This window comes from Psittacula echo, assembly GCF_963264785.1.
Source record: "Psittacula echo genome assembly, chromosome: 3".
In the NCBI taxonomy this organism is placed as follows: Eukaryota; Metazoa; Chordata; class Aves; order Psittaciformes; family Psittacidae; genus Psittacula; species Psittacula echo.
In genome coordinates, this window is record NC_137736.1 from 55,418,513 (window position 1) to 55,441,135 (window position 22,623).

Genomic DNA, 22,623 nt, shown 5'->3' on the forward strand with positions numbered 1-22,623 from the left:
GAAATAGGGAGGATCACAAATTAGTCATGACACAAAGTGGCTTTTGTGTGATATAACCAGATCATCTGTAATTGCTAAGAGAGCATTTCAGCTGTCCTAAAACTGCCTGCTAGGGACCAAATGCTGACTGTTGTCAAAAGATCAAATGCTAAATAAGAAAAATCACATGTCAGAAAAATTACCCTCTGGAAGTGAGGGAGCATATGTAAAGATAAAACGTGCGAAAAAGGCATTCTTGTCTGAATCAAAGTGGAAGTAAGCAAGGGTGTGATCGGCAAGTGTTAGTCATCAGTAGTTTATGCGCCCGCTCCTGCTCCACGCCCTGGCAGACCCTGGCTGCTTGCCGAGGCTTGATGCAGCTTTGCAGGGCAGAGCACAGCCCCCAGCTGCGCCTGTGGGTCTGAACTTTATGACCAAGCAGTGATTGAACTTTCTTCCCTTCCTCCGGAGAGCTTCACTCAGCAATAGAGCAACAGTGGAGTACATGTTCTCCTGACGGCATGGAGGATCTAACTTCTCAGGATTTCTGCACGCTCTGGATTTGGGAGACTTCAGAGGAAAACCTCAAACCCTCAGCCATGAGTGAATATTCCCGGAGTCCTAGCTGGTACTGACTAAATGTCTGAGGAATGGCGCAATGCCAAGCACTACATTTTACGTTATTATTCCCCTGGAAGGAGATTTGCTCCTGTACTGAACCGTGAAACTTTAGTTTTGTATCAGTGTAAGTCTTTGACAGGCTTTTAACTAGTAGAAACTTGGAGTACTACACTGGTTGGCTGGAAACTGACTTACTAGCAGTCAGTGAGAACAGCTGCTAATCTTTTAATGGGTTATGATTTACTTATTCATAAAGGCTAAAAAAGACAAGATAACTGGAATTCACAGATCATACACACAGCAAAAGTCCAAATAAATAAGCTTATCCCAGAAAGTTTTGCCAGGGTAAAGGTACTCTTTCTTTCCTTGCTGTAGCATTCATGTATAGCAAATCCTTAGCTCCTACAACACCTATGGTTTGTAAAGTATCTTGAGCATTTAAATTCCTAGCCCTGCTGCAAGTAGCCCCTCTCTGAGGAGTGCTGAAGACCAGCATAGCTGAAGTGCAGAGGCTATTTGCTTTCTTCCTAGACATCACCAAGATAACAAAATCAATTTATCACCACCTGACAGTGTGGACAAATCATAATCCTGTCCTCTCCTTTCCTCTGCTCTCCTCTTCTCCTCTTAAATAACAAATTTAGAAGAAAATTATAAACATCTGTGTCCAGATATGGACTTGTGATGGAAGGAAGGGGATCTCTTGTCCAACAGACTTCTGGTTGTATGACAGCCTTTCTTCACTCGAACTGGAGCTGAGCTAATTTTGTGTTTCTGGGAGAGCAAAGAGCACACTAGGCAGAATACAAAATGTTGCTCTTAGATAATAGGGTATTAAATAACCGTCTAGCTTCTTGGTAGCATTAGCAAACTGAAAACTTGGTGCTTGAGGCAGGATTAGGCAATAGGAGCTCATTTCCACTGCAGTGGAATTGGTCAGATCCTCTTACAGCTCGTGGAAAATCATTATATTTAAACCTTACTGCTGGGCCACCAGCTTTTTGAAGCATTCATAGCTTTCTGGTGGGTTGATACTGGTGAGGCTAGTGAAGCACAGTACTAAAAATAAATTTTGAAGCTACAATGAAAGGCGAGCTTTTGGTAGATTTGCAGTCCTAACAGCACTGACTCCAAGCTTTTCTAGTTGCCTCCTCAAGATAATATTCTTAAAATGTGATTCAAGGAAATGAAGTCCTAAACATCCAAAACATCAGTTTATATAAGTCTCTGTCTTTATCTGATCCTAACCTATGATATCCTGAAATATTTGTCTGTTACAGTTGTACAAATCAGGGCAAATCTAAGCCAAACATCCTGGTACCTGTTGCTTTTTTCACCTCCTGTCAATGCAATTAAGGAAAAAGCTAAGAGAATAGTTACATCAAATGAGAAGTTAAAAAAGTTGTGCTAAATAAGCATGCCCATCTGTCTTTCGTTAGTGTGCTATGACTCACACAGATATCTGGAGATCATCATGTTTCCTTCCTGCCCTGAAAAAGAGGTTTTCACAATTAGAATGTAGCCACCTTTGTTTAGACTTTTTTTTAGACATTTTATTTCTGTGCAGGAAATTCATTTTAAAGTAACATGGATGCCAGTTGCTAACTAGTTAAAGAAGAAAGCGGAGCAATAAAGTATGCTTATTCCCTTAACATTTTTCTGTATGATGCTTCAGTGCCATTTCCAAAATCATTCTGATGTACTAAGCTACTATGTCTGCTGTTCCTCATAGCCTGTGCCTTCACTACATGGATGTAGGGTACTGAAGGAGCTAGTGGAAATGCTCACCAAGCCACTTTCTATCATTTATCAGCAGTCCTGGTTCACTAGGGGCGTCCCAGTTGACTGGAAGTTAGTAAACGTGGAACCATCTACAAGAAGGCTGGAATGAGGATCGAGGGAACTAGACGCCTGTTAAGTCTGATCTCAGTGCCAGGGAAGATTATGGAGCAGATCATCTTGAGTGCTGTCACATGGCACATAGAGGACAATGAAGTGATCAGGCCCAGTCAGCATGGGTTTATGAAAGCAGGCACTGCTTGACTAACCTGATCTCCTTCTACGACAAGGTGACCCACTTAGTGGATGAGGGAAAGGCTGTGAATGTTGTCTACCTAGAATTTAGTAAAGCCTTTGACGCTATTCCCATAGCATTCCACAGGAGAAACTGTCTGCTCATGGCTTGGATGGGTGTACTCTTCTCTGGGTAAAAAATTGGCTGAATGGCTGGGCCCAAAGAGTGGCAGTTAATGGAGTTAAATCCAGTTGGCAGCCAGTCACAACTGGTGTTCCCCAGGGCTCAGTATTCAGGCCAGTTCTGTTTAATATCTTTATCAGTGATATGGATGAGGGGATTGAGCGCACCCTCATTAAGTCTGCAGATGACACCAAAATGGGTGGGAGCGTTGAACTAATGGAGGGTAGGAAGTCTCTGCAGAGGGATCTGGACAGGCTGGATCGATGGGCTGTGGCCATCAATGAGGTTCAACAAGGCTCAGTGCCAGGTTCAGCATTTGGGCCACAACAACCCCATGCAACGCTACAGGCTTGGGGAAGAGTGGCTGGAAAGCTGCTCAGTGGAAAAGGACCTGGGGGTGTTGGCTGTCAGGAGGCTGAACATGAGCCAGATTGTGCCCAGGCAGTCAAGAAGGCCAACAGCCAGCATCCTGTCTTGTATCAGAAATAGTGTGGCCAGCAAGAATAGGGAAGTGATCATCCCTCCGTACTGGGCACTGGCGAGGCTGCACCTCGAACCCTGTGTTCAGTTCTGGGTCCCTCACTACAAGAGAGACACTGAGGTGCTGGAGTGGGTCCAGAAAAGGGCAACAAAGCTGGTGAAGGGCCTGGAGAATAAGTCTTATGAGGAACGTCTGAGGGAACTGGGATTGTTTAGCCTGGAAAAAGGAGCCTCAGGGGAGACCTTATCGCTCTATACAACTACCTGAAAGGTTGTAGCAAGGTGGGGATCACTGTCTTCTCCTAAGTAACAAGCAATAGGACAAGGGGAAATGGCCTCAAGTTGTGCTACAGGTGGCTTAGATTGGATATTAGGAAAAAATTCTTCACCTTAAGAGTTGTCAAGCACTGAAAAGGGCTGCCCACTGAAGTGGTTGAGTCACCATCCCTGGAGGTACTTAAAAGGCGTGTAGATGTGGCACTTAGGGACATGGTTTAGTGGTGGTCTTGGCAGTGTTGGGGTAACAGTTTGACTCAATGATCTTAAAGGTCTTTCCAGCCTAAATAATGCTATGATTCTATCTATGATTCTATTGATGAGAAGGACATTTTGAGGCTTTGTAATGAAACTTCCCACAAAACAGCCATGGAAGTAAGTAGAAAGGATAGAAAAGGGATTTGTCAGTAGGTTCATAACTTGTAGCCTGAAGGGGAGATCAGGAGAGGTGTTCTTTGTCCTTTTTCTGTGTTGCATGAAGCAGTTGCTACATAAAATTCAGAATCCCCCTTGGGAATAGTGCTTATACCTCTTCATGAAGCTGGCCTGTACTACAATAGAAATGTGTGTATTTACATGGTCAATAGACCAGAAATACAAACAAACCTATTGTAAAAGCGGATGGAACGGCTAACATTGCAGTGATTTTACAGGTTCACTTGCATGGTAAAAGAAATGTTTCTAAAAAAGAACTGGCAGTGATTATTAATAATCAATAATTATTCATCATTCTGTGTTAAAGAAAATTTCTCTTCATACATAGATATAAACATTGAAGAACTATTTAATAGTATGATAGTGTGTCAGAGAAACATTTGGCTTTTAGCCATATGTTAACAATTACAATGTGTTCCAAGGATGCAAGAGAAAGTATTCCATAAATATTTACTACAAATCCATTGTTAAGACTTGATTAATATGAATGGACAAGAGAAATGTTAGCTGTTCTGTTTAACGTTGTGGTCCTTGTTCATTTGTGCTACTTTGTTTTCCAAAGGGGAAAAGGACACACCAAGAGAGTTTAAGCACTTTAGAGCAATGAAGCTACCCTTGCAGCTAGAAGAACTGTTTTTTCAGTAAAATTATAACATGTGAGCACTTTCATTAGATAAGTGGCAAATTGGGAAGATGTCATTGTATAGGTCTTTCCATATGGATACAGTGAATGTGTCAAGTAAAGCAGCCCACCATTTGACAGATGATGGTTTTCAAAAAGATTACTGCATTCACATTACTGGATTGTGATTGGAAGAGCCAGATGAAGCTGATGCAGTTCCAGCTGCTAAACATGAAAAGTTTATTGGAAGGCTCAATAAATGTGGCGTTTACAGCCACAGACTTGCTGCTGAGGTACCAGCTAAGTGGGTTTTGTATACTTTCGATGTTGAAGTACTGCAATGCAAAGCCTAATACATCAGGAAAATGCTAGACTTGATGTCTCAGAGACACAATTATTTGCAAATACTCAGTCTAAGGATTGTTTCCTTTAGCCATAGGCATTTTCTTTATGGCCATCTTCGATCAGCACTTCAGTTTACATAGCAAGAAAATAAGTAATATTAATGCAAACAACTGTGTTAAACAGTTTGAGTAGCTTTTCAGATAAAGACAATTGCTAGTGACAATGCTGAAAGATGCTGACACTTGGTCTCAGGTTGTGATCTTCCGTTCTGTGTGTTACTTATTGGAACTTGAGAATTTCAAATAGTGTCCCTGGTAAAATACATTCACTAAAGATGACCAGCCACTGCGAACATTCCTCACAGCTTCCCAACTACTGCTCACCCCTCCCTGCAAGCCATTCATTCCTGAGGCTTGTGGTTCTGGCAGAGCAATTCTTCATTAGTGTGTTTTCAATACTCAGCTATTTTTCAAACAGAAAGCGCCTACTTACAGGACAAGTTTTGTGATAGCCTAGGATTTCTAAGAAAGAGGGTGGAAACAACCTTAACTAATGTATTATATTGTCTCAAAATATTGCCTTGATGCTTGGCATTTAGTATAATACCTATGGATTTTGAACTCCAGTTTTTTTTTGTAATTGGACCGGGTGTTCTCTCTCCTGCAGGATTTGTCAGGCAGTAGTAATCTGAGTCTTTCTGGTAAAATACATGCAACCTGACCAATAAAAGGCAAGTGGGCTACTCTTCTTTGTCCTACAGTGCTCAGAGCAGAGAGAAAATGCTGGAAACATTTGTGATAAAACTAGTGGTACATGGCAGAGCACTGTTTAAATTTTCATTAGAGCTTTGAAGCCAGTGGCTTCAGCAATTTGATAGACCCCATGAAGGACATATTTTGAAAAACAGCAAGGTATGGTTACATACTTTAAATGGAAGTTTTACTGTATGATTTTCCATAGGACACATCATAGTGCAATTGGAATTGATCTCTTACTGTGTTTCAGGTTCACAATGCTCAGGCTTTATAAGTGATCTGCTCAAGACATGTTGACAGATGGCTGCTTGGGAAAGTAGCGAGTCAAAGTGTATGCCAGGGTCCTAAGAGTCTTTTGAAATACTGTGCCTATCACAGATCCATGGAGAGGCATGATCACTGTGGAAGTGGGAGATGGTGGGTGTGCATATGAAGGCTTATTTCTCAGATCTCACTGCCTCCTTGGTGGAAATGTGACATACCAGAGGTGCCTAATGAACTGCTTCTGAAAGAATTCTGAGACTGGCACATTCATCCTTTTCATTTGGTCACTGACTTTTCATTTGGTCACTGACTTAGCACAATTAATAAAATGACATCTTCTCATTGGCTAGCATTATCAGTCTGACAAAGGCATTTAAAAGAAATTCTAGTTGTACTTTTTTTATACCCAAGTCAATATTCGTATAGACTAGGTAAGAACACAGACCTATGTGCATTTTTTTGTGTGAGGGAGAGTGTGCATGCATCCATGCATGCGTGCATGCGCTCACACGTGGGAGGAAGTGTTTGGGAAATGACTGGGACATAGCAACAGAAAACAATAGGTCTCTTTACTGTTTATATAAGATGAACCCGTTTGAAATGATGATGAAGTGTCTGACATGGCAAACAAAGAATCACAGAATCGTTGAGGTTTGAAGGCATCTTGTGAAATCATCTAGTCCAATCTCCCTGCTGAAATAAGGTCACCCAGAGTTGGCTGCTCAGGACAAACCTCATTCTGATCATCAAATAATTATTGGATTACCAAAAAACCCTATAGTATTGTCTTAGAATAATGTGTTTTGTCTTACTGGCTTCTGTACTTAGCATTCATGTTCCTGTTTTAAACTGTTTCTCTGAAACCATGACAATGAAGAACTGTAATTAAGAAAAAAACTGAATTCCAAGAGCTGAAGTTAAAGACAAAAAATTTACATAGAGTTTTTTTAATTGTATAAACAGTGTGTCACATGTACTGAAGAATCCACATAAAATTGTGTGGAGTAGAACAGCCAGCTGTTGAGCATAGCAGTGGCTATAAATTAACTACACGGACTGTGCAAATAATGAATCTCATAACCAAGAATTTCCTAAGGCTTTGCTTAGCTCAGGGATGAAAATTAGCAACTGTTAGAAGAAGAAGCCGCAGATGATTATCAGCTACTATCCTGACTTTTTAAGGAGAGGGCCGCTCCACTTGTTCTTGACATGGTTTGATTGCTTCAAAAACAGTACAGGAGATAGAAATGTTAATTAATTACTTTGAAGTCTCAAAATTTTGATAAGTATTGTTTTCTTCCTCTTCTGGAACCTTCAAATTCTTGCTTATACCATCCGCATTTCCATCACATAACTTTCAGTGATTCACAGCCATCTCCTGTTTGTCATAATTGCAATTTTCCCCCTTGTTTACATGTACCACACCCTGAAGTTGCTTGCTTGGTATTTTTTTTTTAATAACATCTGTTCTTACTCATTTAAGTACTCCATAAAGATCCTTGAAACAGGAGACCTTTTCCTCCTCATATGAGTAATGTCACAGGCATGATGCATCTAGGTTTTCCAAAGCATCCAAAGGGGCTGGTCTCTTAGAATTAAATTCAGAAGTAAAACCCCAAGACTGACTGGTTTGCCCTGGTTTTTTGGTTTTTTTGTTTTTTTGTTTTTTTCAAAGATTCTCTAATGGGTTTGTGTCTTGGGTTCAGCTGTAGCAGTTATTTTGGATTGCAAGGGTCAATTAGGGAGAATTCATTTAGAGGTTTGCTCCTCTAACTTTTTTATAAGCATACCTCTCCATTTCTGAGACAGCAAAAGTGATTTTAGAAGTTCCCATAATTACTATGAATTCCTTCCTCTTACATAGTACTGCCAACTGCCAGTAAGCATCAATGAAGGCTCCTAGTAAGTCCTAGTCAACAAGATGCTTTTGACTAAAAGACACATCTGTGTCAGAGTTGTGTGAACAAGGGAAAATTGGAAATTATGATCAATAAACTGTAGCTAACAAAAAGAGAACTTCATTTTTAATAGTCAAATTAAGAAAAAAATGTTTAATCTGCCAAGAGGAATTAAAAGATAACCTCACAGTCTTTCTGAATGTGCCAAGATACTTAAAATCACAAGAGCAGGGTAGCAGAAAAAAATAGACTTTTGTCTTCCTGGTTTAAAGGAAGGAAACACACCTATGTGTTGACTAATACCTTCATTCAGTTCCTTTTCCATTATTTATTGCCAGGAACCTAGATTTCATGACCCAGTTTATGGAGTGGGTCCTTCACTTTTTCTGTTAAGGATAACTAGCCCGATAGAGGTAAACCTTGAAGATGGTTCTTGAAGCCTCAAGGAAAGGAAAAAGGAAGATGAGCAAAGCTCCTTTTCTCATCTCCCCATTCCAGGGCACCTCCCATTGTGTCTCCTCTGGGCAGTGCTCCTGCCCTGCTTCTCTATTCAACACCACTCGAGTCTTCCAGAGTTTCACCTTATTTCCATCTGACTGGAAGAAATGAGCAAACTGGAAACAGGAGCCTCAGAGCAAGGTTAGTGGGCTGCTTGTGTTCTTGTCTCTCATCAGATATCTTGCACATGGATGTAGTAGGTGCATTGAACCTGTCTTGCCCTTTACAGACCTAAAACCTGTGACAGATCATGCTTATAAAACATAAAAATCCATGCTGCAAATTTGAGCTTTTTAAAAGCTGACTCATGAGCAGTTCAGATCTCTGCTGCAGCAGAGGGAAGATAATGGGCTATGGTGCAACACCCTGCCCCAAGCTAAGTCACCCTCACATGAGAGCCATCTGCAAACAAGCAAGTCACCGATTTTTTAGGTGAATGCAAGACTGTGTTGGGTCTCCGGTGGAGAAGGAAGGGGCCTCCAGTCACACAATGGAGGCTGCCATTTGTGAAACCATGTGATGTGGCTGAGCTAGAGGTGGAGCTGGAGGTGGTGACTTGTGACATAGTGGTGGGATGCAGAAAGTCCGTAACATGAGCGGTCCTTCAGTTTCCACTCCAGTGCACCTCTTTTCAGAGAGAAAGCAATGCAGAGACAGACTAGGACACTAACTCTCTCCCTCTCTTTCCCACACCTCTTTAAGAGATATCTTTAAGGGTCCCTATGTTTGTTGTCACACTACAGACTTATGGCTGCCTCTGGAATGGTGAACTTGCAGAGGTCATCATTAGCATTGCTATAAGTAAATGTATATTAACAAAAGGTGCTGCAAAAACATTACGGACATGAATTTTGCTAGGAAGCTGTGGCTATGTAAAATATATACACGAGCTGTTCAGTGACCCCAGAGCACACTGAGGTTATCAGGAAGCCACAGCTGGTGATGTTAGATTTCTAATCAGGAAACATCCTTATGAATGTTGAAGATAACAGTGGCATTCTCGGGGGGGGGGGGGGGGGAAGGAGGGGAGAAGGCAACCGGTCATTGTACAGAGGTCACATAACTTGAATATGTAAAAAGAAGGTTACAACAATCTGGACAGGCAAAGCCTGAGTATTTAAGACTGTAATGAAAACCGCTAGTTTTGCATGTACTCTTGCTTCAGCACTGGGGGTGCAGAAATGTTCACTTGTTACACTGTATTAGTATATATGTGCTATAACATCATTAGGGGGAACAAACAACTCATGCTTGTGTCTAACCTAGTGTCCTTACTGAGGCTTTATTGTAATTCAGCTACAACTGCCTGTCCTGTGTATAATATGAATAAAACTCTATTTATAGCCAGGTAATTTTTCCTTGAGCTGAAGAAGCAAACAGGCCTCAGAATTAGGTGACAACTTCATTGTCTTTACATTTGTCTCTATTGGCAGTTGTAGGACCTACCTGATAAAAAATTAATGATGGCTTGTATGAGGAGTGAGGATGCATTGAAAAATTATAATTTTTTTTCTTTTATTTTACAGAAAGTTATTGCACTCCACAGCCGTAACAGGAAAATCATAGCAAGGAAACAGCTGTTAGTAAGTCTTTATACAAATCACTTTAGTGGCCTGTTAGGTAAGGCTTTGAAAGAGTGATGGAGGGAGGAAACAATAGAATTTTGTACAGCAAAATCTTGTTATGAGAGAACTCCAGGACAAGTGTCCTGGGTTCAGCAGTAGCAGTTATTTTTCCTCCTTCTTAGTAGCTGTTGCAGCACTGTGTTTTTGACTTTCAGCCTGAGAACAAAGCTGATAACACCGATGTTTAGACTGACCAAGGACTTTGTGAGTCTCATGCTCTGCCAGGGAGGAGGAGAAGGTGGGAGGAAGCAGGGACAGGACACCTGACCCAAACTGACCAAAGAGGTATTCCATACCACAGCACGTCATGCCCAGGATGTAGAACTGAGAGTTCCCGGAAGGGCTGGATCACTGCAGGGTGGGGGTGAGGTACCGGTCGGTGAGCGGTTGTATTCTCTTGCCTTGTTATTTCCTTTGTCATTATTATTATTAGTGGTAGCAGTAGTGATTTGTGTTATACCTTAGTTATTAAACTGTTCTTATCTCAACCCGTGGGAGCTGCATTCTTTTGATTCTCCTCCCCGTCCCTCCAGAAGCAGAGGGAAGAAAGGTGGGGGGGGGAAGTGGATTGCATGGTTCTGATTTACGGCCTGGGCTTAAACCACGACAACAAGATAATGATATTGTTCTTTGTTTCATAAATACAAAAGTTATGACTTTTCTGGCACGCATCACAAGGCCAGTGGTTAATAAGACATGCAGTCTTGTCTCAGGTGCAGCATAGAATCTGTAATAACGGACTGGCAACCAAGCTAGCTGAGATGTCATGTCAACACTAATCCTGACTCCTCGGAGAACGCATGAAGACTGAAAGGCACACAATCAGAGTTCTGTGCAAGCACTGTAATGAATGTATATTGCCAAGGGAAACAATGTTGGGTTTTTTTTATAAGAGCTTTTTTTTATACTATCTGGCAACAGCAGAGATGTAGCTAGACCGAGCTTAACAGAGGTGAATTCTTCACTTGGGGAAAAAGGTGATCTGCTCCACTAACATTTGTTATGGATAGGTCCAAATTACGGATATACAAATTCACCTGTACTCAGCCTTTGAGTCTGGCATTATCATTTAATTCACTTTATAAGCAAAACTTGGTTGCAGGTAAAAACTGGTATGCTACAACCTCACAAGGCTTTTGATATCTAGACACTAAGGTAACCACTAAAGCAACTGGTCTTGTTGACAGTGATAAAGAGTGATTAACTTATTTCTTTTGGGAACTGCAATTCCAAGGAATAGGTCTAAGAAGAAATGAAAAACAGCCAAAGTCTTCTGCTAATAGCATTTCTTTTCCTCTTCTTTCCCCTGCTCTGGTTAACCACCAGCAGCATTAGCTGCCCATTATCATGTTGATGAATCTTCCTTTTCATTAATACCTGGTTTATCTTGCTCTGAATTATGCCAAAATTTAACCCAGTGTGAAAGTTTGTGATGAAGCTGCAAAGTAGAAACTTTGCAGAGGAAGCTGATACTAACATGCAAAAGAGTGTATGCAGCAGTCCTTTTCATCTTTTCAGGGCTCAGTCATTTTTGAGTGGTGGCTGCCCTGATACAACTCTACACACTAGAGATTTAATGAAAAAAATAACAGCAGAAAACCCCACTTCCTCCATAATTCAGCCTCTGCTTTCCAAATTGTAACTGGCTTCATGCTGAAGACTCACAGCTCTTCCTTCCAAAATTAGCTTTTCCAGTCTTACAAACCACAACTGCTTCTGGCTGGAGTAAGGGTGAATTTTAAAAAATGTTTTACTTCCAGTGGAAGAAAATGTATCTAGGCCACTGCAAACAATATAACTTACTACTCTAAGTGTTTTTATAGCTAATTGTTTGATAAGTGTATCAGTAGTGTTTTCTTTCTCCCTTCTTTGTCTTTAGTTTAGAATGCACAATGATACCTCCTTCCAGCTGGCCTCACAGTTTATATTTCATATGAAAATACCTCAGTTTTTCAGGGTATTCCTTTGGGCTACCAATGAGTTGGACAGACTGGCAAGTTTTTAAAAATATAAATAAAGCTTTGAAATAAAACTTTGAGAAGTGCAGCCCTGCCAACTCTCCCAAATTCCTGTATCCTCAATTCTTTTCTTCTCATTTTGCAGCTACTGATAGCTCAGGACAGTGTTTTATATGGAGAAACTGAGGCATAGAAATGCTGCAGATGTTAGACAAAATCAGTGAGGGATCCAGGAACTGAAGTAGAAGGACAGTCTTGGCCTTTCAGTGGATGCCAGGAAAGCAAAAGAACTGTGGGCCAACAAAAGGAAAAAATGCTGTCTACCAGAAATGGAACATTTTTCATACTGGCTTTTTAATATGCTGGAAACCGGAGAAGAAAAGGCACTGGTGATTGATCCCTTCTCTGACTTTTCTTACGATGCAGTCTGAAGACTAGTCAAAGGAAGTTGAACCAACATTTCTAACCTGCATTGCAAAGCTCTCATTAGTGTGCAGGAGGCTATCCTTTCATGATAATACTCTCATTGTCATCTTCTGAAGTTTGGTGGGTTTTATACTACATATGAGATGACTGAAGTTCCTTGTCTTCAGAAAAGAGAGCCCAAGTGCTTCCAGCAAATGCAGGGTGAAGGCTTCTGCATCACTCTAGCTCTGACTCCATCTTATCCAGTGAAATTTTAAATAAGCTTTAGCAAAAGAGTTTGAGAGAACCTCACATAAGTATATCTCACTGGCCGGGATGCACTCCTGAGATATAAGTGTTGTGAGGAGTATATCTGAACTTAAGCTTTCTATAGACCAAGTAACTACTCCAGGAAGAAGGGGTGTTACTTTACTCACTCTTCTCCTTTGAAAGGCACTAAAAGCCTTTCTAGTTAAAGAAAAAAAATAAAAATAAAAAAGATCTGCAGATTCCACATACAGTTAGGAACCTGCCTGCATCTCCCTATAGACAAAGTTTATTTTATGTTTTGACATTGAACCTTGGCCTCTGTGGCACCACAAAATGCTTTATTCTCTCTGGAGCTCATTGGGAAAGCACAGAAAGGACTGGGCATTATGCCAAGTTCCCTGTGTGAATGTTTCCCTCCCTACAGTTCAATAGGCCATTTGTAAGAATATCTAATAAGGATATTCCTTTGCATGCCATTAATGAGTAAAAGCAAGAAATGAAATGGTGCGTTTTGTGAGCTTTTATTACTGAGTCCTTTGTCAATGAATATGACACTGAGGTGGTTGGGTCAGGCTTGGGAAGTGTCACAAATAACGGGACAGAGCTATACTAATAGATGTCTCCTGCTGTAGTGCCACTCACAGTTGCTGTTCTCCTCTTTTTGTAAAACGTAATTTCCACTAGTCCTTGATGCGAGACAGAAAAGAGATTCTTAGTGACTCACCACGGGGAAGCATATAGGTAAGGGCTGGGAACTGGCTAAATAAATTTTCAGTGTGTTTTATCACATTTTCCTTTAGAACTATCCAAAGTCTTCATGCACTTACATTAATAATCACAGAGCAGCAAAAGACAGTGCACAACTTTTTTGGTGCAAGGCTGTGAGCATCTTTGTAACAGGTGAAAATGCTAATTTTTTGGACTTACAGGATAAACACAGCTGAAAATTTAAAGTTTATTTTAATCAGGCTAATATTTGCAGTTTAAGAAGACTGCAGTTTTTGTCTGTGTGAATAACACAACAGTTTTCAGTAATGTTAACCAAATTGTTATTGGTACTTTGGTAAGGTTACAAAATTACTGTCTCAAAAGTAAAGATACACTAGGAGTGCATGTTTCTGCAGCTGTTTAACACAGACTTGTGCCTTTTGTGAATCTGTAGCGTGATGTAAGTCTTAGAGAGTTTTTTTTTCCCCCAGTGGTCCTTGTGTATCAGTCTGTGCCCAGAAAGGACAGTTACTTCCCAAGCAGCTACTTCCTTTGTCATCCTGCTGCTCTGTAGAAGCCTCTTGCCTTGTTTACTCTTTATTATCCCAGCTCAGCTTGCACAATATACTCTGTGTTCTCTGTGACTCCTCCTATGTTCCTTGATATGAGTGCTTCAGGAGACAGAGTGAATTTACTGACACATTTTTCCTGTGGGATGGGGAGATGGTGTCCTTCCCATTTGACCAAGGAGCAACTAAGATGCAGAAGAACTCAGGGAAAACCCTTCCACTGAAACCTCTGCAGCCTGATTTTTTTAAGAGCACTTTATATTAGCAATGGAAGGAATAGCTCTTGGTTTTCAACTGCAATTTGCAAGAAGTAGGGTATTAATATTCCCTTACAGGTTTTGATGATAAAATAATTACAGGCATACACAATTTCAGATTTTATGGAAATACTTTTTAAAACCAGCATTGTAACAATGCATTGATACTTCAGTGACTCCAGTTGGCTCCAGTGGAGCATAAAGCAGGTATTATATGAAGAAAAAATTCCACCCTTTTTACCACATATTTATAGAAATTTGTTTTTTATGGTAGCACAGACAGAATGAATCTCCAAACTAATAATCAGACAGCGATTTTAAAGCTCCACAGCTCTAATGTGCCACATTGTCTCATGCTCTATCAAGCTGATGATAGCTATTTCTCTTAGATCTCACCTCTCCTAGACACAGTCTAAATTATTTGCCTCTCAAGAGAGAGCAGTCAGGCTTTCTGCAAGCGAAAAAGAGGGAAAATGTGCTGATCAAATGCAATACACAGGCTGGAGCATCCATTATTTAAGCATATTTCAATTATTTTAAACATATCACTGCATTAGTCTTTGTTTTCAGTGGCTTGATCCTGAGAACCTGTTTACTGACTTTAACAGTTGAGAGTCCACCTTTACGCATGACAGGGATCACAGAATCACAGTATTGTTCATGTGGGGGTTTTCTCCATTTGTTTGACTTCAAGGTTCTCTAGTAGAACTATGTGTACCTTTAACCCTATTGTCTTTTGTTGTCATGCTTCTTCCCCATTTTGACCAAAGCCTCTGATAATTCCTAGTGGTTCCCAGTGTCAGGAGCTGCTAGTGGAAGTGTGTTTAAAAGATATTTATCAATTCCTTACAAAATTAGAAAGACTTGTCCTCATTGGAAGGAAGCAACTATGAAACATCCATACTAGGATAGCCCACAATAGCCTGCAGTCCTCTGGGCAATGTGGACTTCTGGTCAGAGGGCTATCACGAATCCGGCCGCAGACATGTGTGTCAGCTCTCTGAAGTCCTACAGATCCTGCCCAGGCCTTGAAACAGCATTATTTTTCTTTTTTTCTGTTTTTGGTGACGCTTCCATGCTGCGTTGACAGTGAACTGAACTCAAAAGAAATCAATCTTGCATCTGCCTTTCACTCTTTCGTAATGAGATTCCCTTTCTAACACCATTTTTGCAAGATTATGGCAAACAGTTGTGACAGTTGTTGCTTTCTGTTTTGTGTTCCTTTCTAGCCTCCAAAATACCACTGGATGAAGTTATCTGCAAATAAAGGTTTGTTTCTATTTTTCATAGAAATGGCAGACTTTGTTTCCCTTCTTTTCTTCTCAATCGCTGTGTCATGTATTGCATAAAAGATAGAGCAGCCATTGTACATAACCATTCAGTTCTGTTTTTTCAAAGCCTGCTAATGAAAATAAGCCTAAAAAGTTTAGATTTCTGGAGATCTCACTTTATGTAGTCACATCTGGCCTTATAACTTTACTCAGAACACGCTGCATCTTATGAGGCATGAAGGGATCTTGCAGACTCACTTTTCTGAGCGAGGGTTTCGGGTCCAGTAGTGAGTGCACGGTGCCTGCCTGTCCCCGAACAGCCACTTTACTTGGGGCATGTCCTGGGGCATCAGGAAATGCAGCCACGCATGCATGAGGATGAACTTACAGTCCCATACATAGTCCTCGAGGTTATGCTCAAAATTCAGGCTGAACATAAAAATACACATCCTTTTTTAATCCTTTTGGCTGGAAGTATGCGGCTCTGGCATTCTGCTTGAGAGCTAGGCATTCAGAGGGTGATAGAAAAGTGAAGGATTCCTAGAAATATAACACCTTCACCACTGGGGATAGAAAAAAAAAAACAACCTTCCGGGGCTGGTGAAGTGCCAGAAACAAGAAATCAAGTAATCTTCTCGATTAATATTATCTTTCCAAAGAAAAGAAGACATACAATAGTGGCAGGAAACTTTTGTTAGTGAGTTGCTTTCCTTCCAGCTGCGGGATTGTAGCAACAAAACTGTAGCTCAGCAATACATGTTGCAGTTATGCCAGCAGCAAGATAGTATTCAGAAGGGACCATCTGTAAATAAACAAAGATTAAAAAAAGAAAGGAGTCATCAGTGATCATGTGATGATGAGCAAAGATTATTGCAGACTGACCTTGGAAGCAGAACTTTCCAACCTCATTTGGTGTGCAAAGCACTGGGAATATTAGTTTGTTTGTTGGTTGGGTTGGTTTGTTTGTTTGTTTGTTTTTTTCCCTTTATCTCGATTGCTGCGGAAGAAGGAATTTGTAATTTTGTCCTCATTTTACAACGAGTTTGGAGTAATTGGCTAGAAAAATGCGTAAAGCCGATGTGGAGGAGGATTTACTGCAGTGCTTTCAGTTATATCCTTAGAGAGTGCCATCTAGGGGCAACTCATTAAAACCTCGTCTCTCCTTAAAAATCAAACCTGAAAATATTTCACCTGCATGATGCTCCAAGATCTTGCTACAGATACTGAGCACACTGCTTGGAGTACATATGGTGGCATTAAAACGATAGGAAAGGAGATTAGCAAGAGATCAGTACAGGATACAAAATAACTAAGTTCAGAAAATCATCGTTCTCTCACCTCCACAAATTGCCTGGCATTTAGAGCCAAATCCTCCCATGCTGTCCAATAATTCAATTCATTGTCCAGCTTGTGAGAAAAACTATGAGCTTTAAAATCCTAACTCTTTAATGTGGTGATTAAATTAAGACAGTTAGTTTTCTTTGCTTGTTTCTCTGATAGGACAAAAAGGAAATGTGTAACTCTTACAAACATATGAAGACATTAGCAGTCACATTTACCTACAGTTTTGATTTATTTTGTTGCCTGTTTTGATCTCCTGTTCTAACTTTATATATTTTTAATCAATATATTTTTGGAGTAATATGATCAAGTTCATAATTACACTTCTGCCTAATGTTTCCTTTACTTAGCATTGCTTGAGTTGGTTTAAAGAAACCTGTTTTTTCTCCTACCTCTCTGGAAATTATAATAGGCAAGCAGATAAATTCTGAAGGTCTCGAGGCAGCTATTTACGTTGATATACTTTGATGATGCTTGAATATGTACCATTACTTAGTCTCCTAAAAGAAACTTGCTACAGAAAATTTCCATTATTTTTAGTCTTTTAGAAAGAATCCTAAAGTTCTTTCAAGAAACACTCAGAAGGGCCAGTGCATTTAGGACCAGCTCTCCAGGCTTCAGGCATGAAGCCACATGCAGACAAGGACCCCTTCTCCTGCAGGAAGCAGCATTTGTTCTTCCACCATGCCTGTCTTGCATGTTCTTTTGTCACCTCTTTTTGGCCTAGCATAGTCAAAAATGTATCTTACATACGTTTGTCTTGCAAAGCATTCCATAAAGAGGTCTATTTGAGTCTAATAGCCTTGCTGTATCCTCTCTAGCATATATATTTCCTAATTTCTTTAGGATTGGAACAGTCTCCAAACTTTATTTAGCTGTTAATCAGGTCACAGTTTGGTCTATGGCTTGTGCTTCAAGGTGCTTTTAGAGATACATATCTAGAAAACTTCATTCTGGTCATGTCTCTGGTATCATTGTTACATTGTTATATTCAGTTTTCTTCCTGGGAAGAGCTGCAGTCAACCAGCGCTATGTTAAATCAGCCTATGATAGAAGAAGCTGGTCTCATTTTTCCTTGAGCTGCACAGCATTTTTTCTTTACAATATTGATTTAATAATTTAGAAATATTTGATGCTTACAAGTACTGATGGAAATAAAAACTGTTGGCAAATGTATCAATGTCCTTCTGCCATTCAGTAATCACTCGAATGAATTCATAGCACCCCTTTTACAAGCAATCTCCACTCTCTAAACCGTGTAATTTCAACAAAAGGATAAACAGTTCCTTATTTTTTAAGCATGATTTATAAAAGGAGGTGGTGGAAATAAATCATAATTATGGGATGTGCACTAAAAAAACTGCAATGGAGACCTATAATACCAGGAAGAAAATGAACTGGTAGAAATTATATAAATGGTTAACAGTTATTTATTGTGTTCTTGTTCTGTCTAACGTTTTTCACGTTACTGAATTGGAAAACTCAAGGTGTGAATGATGCCAGCCAGTGAAATTCCTCCCACTTTCGCCTCCTTCCAGGTCAGTGTCAATATCCACTGATTTTCATAGGTCTCGTTCTCAGGTGGTGGCACATAACACATGCTTCAGTTTTGTGCATACCTAAATACACATAATACTTAAGTAAGTGCATATGTTACTGAAGCCCAGACATGGTTAAGGGTTTTAGTTTTATTTCAAACTAAATAATAGTGGGTGAAACTGTGCTGTGATTTATTTTTTTTCCTCAGTAGCTACTAGCCCTCTAATGCAAGCTTTTCTTCCTCCCATTTTCTGCTTTTAGTAGAGAGGTGTTGTTATTTAGCAAGTGGCTTTGTCTACTCTGTGCTAGAATAGTAAAAATAGCCAAAAATTGCAATAAGAACTCAGCCATTTCCTACCTTTTTAAAGAACTGTACAAATATGAATGAATCGTTCATAATAGCATATGATTATCTTTTACAGCATCTACATTATAAGAGAAATAAAAGCATAAAGAGCTTTAGAAAGGTAACAATTAGTTTTGCAGGGGTTTTTATTTTGTTGTTCAAGTATATTATACTATATAGAACAGAACTAATATCTACTAAAAGTATATAAAAAAGAGGGGAAGCTAAATACTCCATACTGGATACAGCTGAAATAATTATTTAATATTGTTGTTAATATTCTTTAATTGTTGCCTGGCCAACAACCTTTCTGCTTTGTGTTTCTTTTGTCTTGGAAGCATTCAAGCTCTGATGCACCTATGTACAATTGCAGGACACTTTCCACCTATGAGCACTAAGTTACAATAAAGCAGTGTTTTAACCTGAATAATATGTAATGGAAGAATACTGCATGCTGGTAAGCCCTCCTCTTCCTAAAGTATTTTAAGTTAAAAAGCCAAGATGGGAAATTGTATTAGCCATATACCTCTCCACCTGCTAGTAGCTGCTTTGAGTGGAAATAAAGTGATGTGAAAAACCTGAACTGGAGCAAATCCCATCCTGAGAGGGAGACTAGTACACAGGCATCCATGTCCCTTTCTAATTAGCAACAGCACTCACTGTGACTGTGCTCAATTAGCACTTTGTAATTGTAATTTCATCCTAACCCCATTTTTGATCTTATATAACATCTCAAGACAGCTAAACTTCTTTTCCTCCTGTCAGAAGGGAGTTACTAGCAGGGACCTGGAGTGCTCCCCCGAGACCTCCTCTAGTAGCTGCTGTGCCTGCTATGTGAAAACATATGTTTCACCCTTCAGCTAGATCTAATTTAGAAATCTTTGAGCTCTTAATGATTTCCTATAGTTTGTCCTAATTGAATCTAAGTGCTTTTGTATCAAAACTAGCGTGCCCATCTGGGCTGAAGCTAAAAACTTGTCACCCTGAAACACAATCCCAGAAACACAAGCCCTCCTCCGTGTTAACAGTTGCCATCTACTGCATCAAAACCAGACATAGCCGTCTTCTGTGTCCCAAAAATAGTTTGATCAAGACCGAAGTCTTCTGCAGAATTGAATTACCACCAATATATGCAGCAGCTGTTCCATGCAGCGAAGCTGCTGCAGCCTGAGGGATCCCCCTCTCCAAGAAAGGAGGCATGACCGCAGGAGCTGCACAGTGTCCTCCGTGACAGAAAGGAGTTCTACCACTGCTGAGGAATGTGCCTTTCAGGGCAAGGCCCAAAGCTCTCCCTGTACTCTGTGACTTGAGATGCTGAGTATGACTGACCAGCAGGTCAAAAGATCCATTTCCAGCATGTGCATTGAGGCATGGAGCAGGAAAGAAACCACTGCTGGGAGCTGTATCTCATCTCAGGTGTTTGGGGAATGTGACTCAGGAGTCAACTGGATGAGTGCTCTGCTTAGGGGGAGACATAGAATCATGGAATCACAGAATGGTTTGGGCTGGAAGGGACATTTATAATCATCCAGTTCCAATGCCCTGCCACAGGCAGGGACACCTTCTTCTAGACCAGGTCGCTCAAAGCCCCGTCCAGCCTGGCCTTGAACACTGTGAGGGATGTGGCATCCACAGCTTCTCTGGGAAACCTATTGCATGAGGGTGGACTCAGACAAAGCTGGCTGGGCTCCCCTGTCTCTTTCTTCCAGTGGCGTTTGCTGTTAGATTTCCTCTAAATCCATGAAAGCCATTAGTGAAACCCCATTAGTTTCCCTAAGAAATTCTCACCTTGTAGGCTTCTATAGTAATGTACTTAATCCAGGGTCTAACCATTCTCAGTCTCCTCTCCACTCCCCCCTCCAAATTCTGCTGTTCTCTTTAATGTTCAGGCAGTAAAAAGAAATATTTGCATCATGTCTCTATTCAGAAGCCTCTTCTAAGCACACCATACAACTACTGCACAAGGCAGCATCTTTTACTGATCTATTAATAATTATAATAGTAACAGTAGCAAGTAACTATCATAGAATCATAGAATAGTTAGGGTTGGAAAGGACCTTAAGATCATCTAGTTCCAACCCCCTTGCCATGGGCAGGGACACCTCACACTAAACCATGTCACCCAAGGCTTCATTCAACCTGGCCTTGAACACCACCAAGGATGGAGCATTCACAACCTCCCTGGGCAACCCATTCCAGTGCCTCACCACCCTCTCAGTAAAGAATTTCTTCCTTATATCCAATCTAAACTTCCCCTGTTTCAGTTTGAACCCGCTACCCCTGGTCCTGTCACTACAGTCCCTGATGAAGAGTCCCTCCCCAGCATCCTTGTGGGCCCCCTTCAGATACTGGAAGGCTGCTATGAGGTCTCCACGCAGCCTTCTCTTCTCCAGGCTGAACAGCCCCAACTTTCTCAGCCTGTCTCCATACGGGAGGTGCTCCAGTCCCCTGATCATCCTCATGGCCCTCCTCTGGACTTGTTCCAACAGTTCCATGTCCTTTTTATGTTGAGGACACCAGAACTGCACACAATACTCCAAGTGAGGTCTCACGAGAGCAGAGTAGAGGGGCAGGATCACCTCCCTTGACCTGCTCGTCACACTCCTCTTGATGCAGCCCAGGATACGGTTGGCTTTCTGGGCTGCGAGTGCACACTGAAGCCGGCTCATGTTCATTTTCTCATTGACCAACACCCCCAAGTCCTTCCCTGCAGGGCTGCTCTGAATCTCTTCTCTGCCCGACCTGTAGCTGTGCCTGGGATTGCTCCGACCCAGGTACAGGACCTTGCACTTGGCATGGTTAAACTTCATCAGGTTGGCATCAGCCCACCTCACAAGCGTGTCAAGGTCCCTCTGGATGGCATCTCTTCCCTCCGGTGTATCAACCGAACCACACAGCTTGGTGTCATTGGCAAACTTGCTGAGAGCGCACTCAATCCCACTGTCCATGTCAGCGACAAAGATGTTGAACAAGACTGGTCCCAACACCGATCCCTGAGGGACACCACTCGTTACCGGTCTCCAGCCAGACATCGAGCCATTGACCACAACTCTTTGTGTGCGGCCATCCAGCCAGTTCTTTATGAAGCACAACTACAGAATATGAATCCATGATCTTATCCCAAGGTAAGAACGATAAGAATAACAGTATGAGTAATATCTTGCAATCATCTAGCTACCAAAATTATATCCGTACAGCACTAGACAGACTTGTTGCTTTTATTTTAAAGACTGTATAATTAAGAGCACTCCTGATGTGTCTAGGAAGTTGGAAGAGTTTAGGCAATTGCTGTCATACATTCAAAGTAAATCAGACTGCTAGGCTCTAATATTTACATTCCACAATTTCTGGCTTGCTACATTATACTCCCAAAGTAAATATCATTGCAGTATAGGAAGTTATTTACAAAAGAAAAGCTAAGGAAAGCTATTCCATCATTTCTATTTTCATCAAGGTGAAAAACATGCTCTTGCAATCATCTTACTGGGCTCAATCCTATGCTCCATTAGCAGGAAAATTTTCCATTTAAGTAAGCACAGATGTTGCTTTTGTAAGAGAATTTGGTATTCTGTAGCAACACCTCATCTTGCTATCAGTAAAGTCAGTGGGAGACATGCTTCTGAAGGCAATGACAGTAAAATGAGATCTTTGGTGGTGTTCCCAGTGCTACACCAGCGGGAAAAGAACCACCAATTTCAGAGTTCATGGAAGTTCCCATCAAAGAATTGATTTGCTTCTGGTAAAAAAACAAATGGGAGTGGGACTGAAATTTAAGAAATTTCAAAGTAACCTGCACTGCAGCATGGGAAGAACATCAGACCTTAAGCATTTTAGTAATCCTCAAGAGGAGAAATCACATGATTGAGTCAATGACTTCAGTCACTGAATGCATGCAAACAGCACCTTAAGTTGCTGATTTTATTAAAAAAAAAAAAAAAGTTAAATTCAAAATTCCATGTCTTTT

The 22,623-nt window shown here is 40.8% G+C and overlaps 1 long non-coding RNA gene across 1 annotated transcript; it reads left to right on the plus strand.

Annotated features, from left to right (window-relative positions):
* The first annotated feature begins 10,099 nt into the window (after positions 1-10,099).
* LOC308219178 lies at positions 10,100-18,291 on the plus strand. Its single transcript, XR_013956462.1, has 3 exons — positions 10,100-10,280; positions 15,392-15,431; positions 18,262-18,291. It is a non-coding gene; the product is annotated as an uncharacterized lncRNA (long non-coding RNA).
* The last annotated feature ends 4,332 nt before the right edge of the window (positions 18,292-22,623 follow it).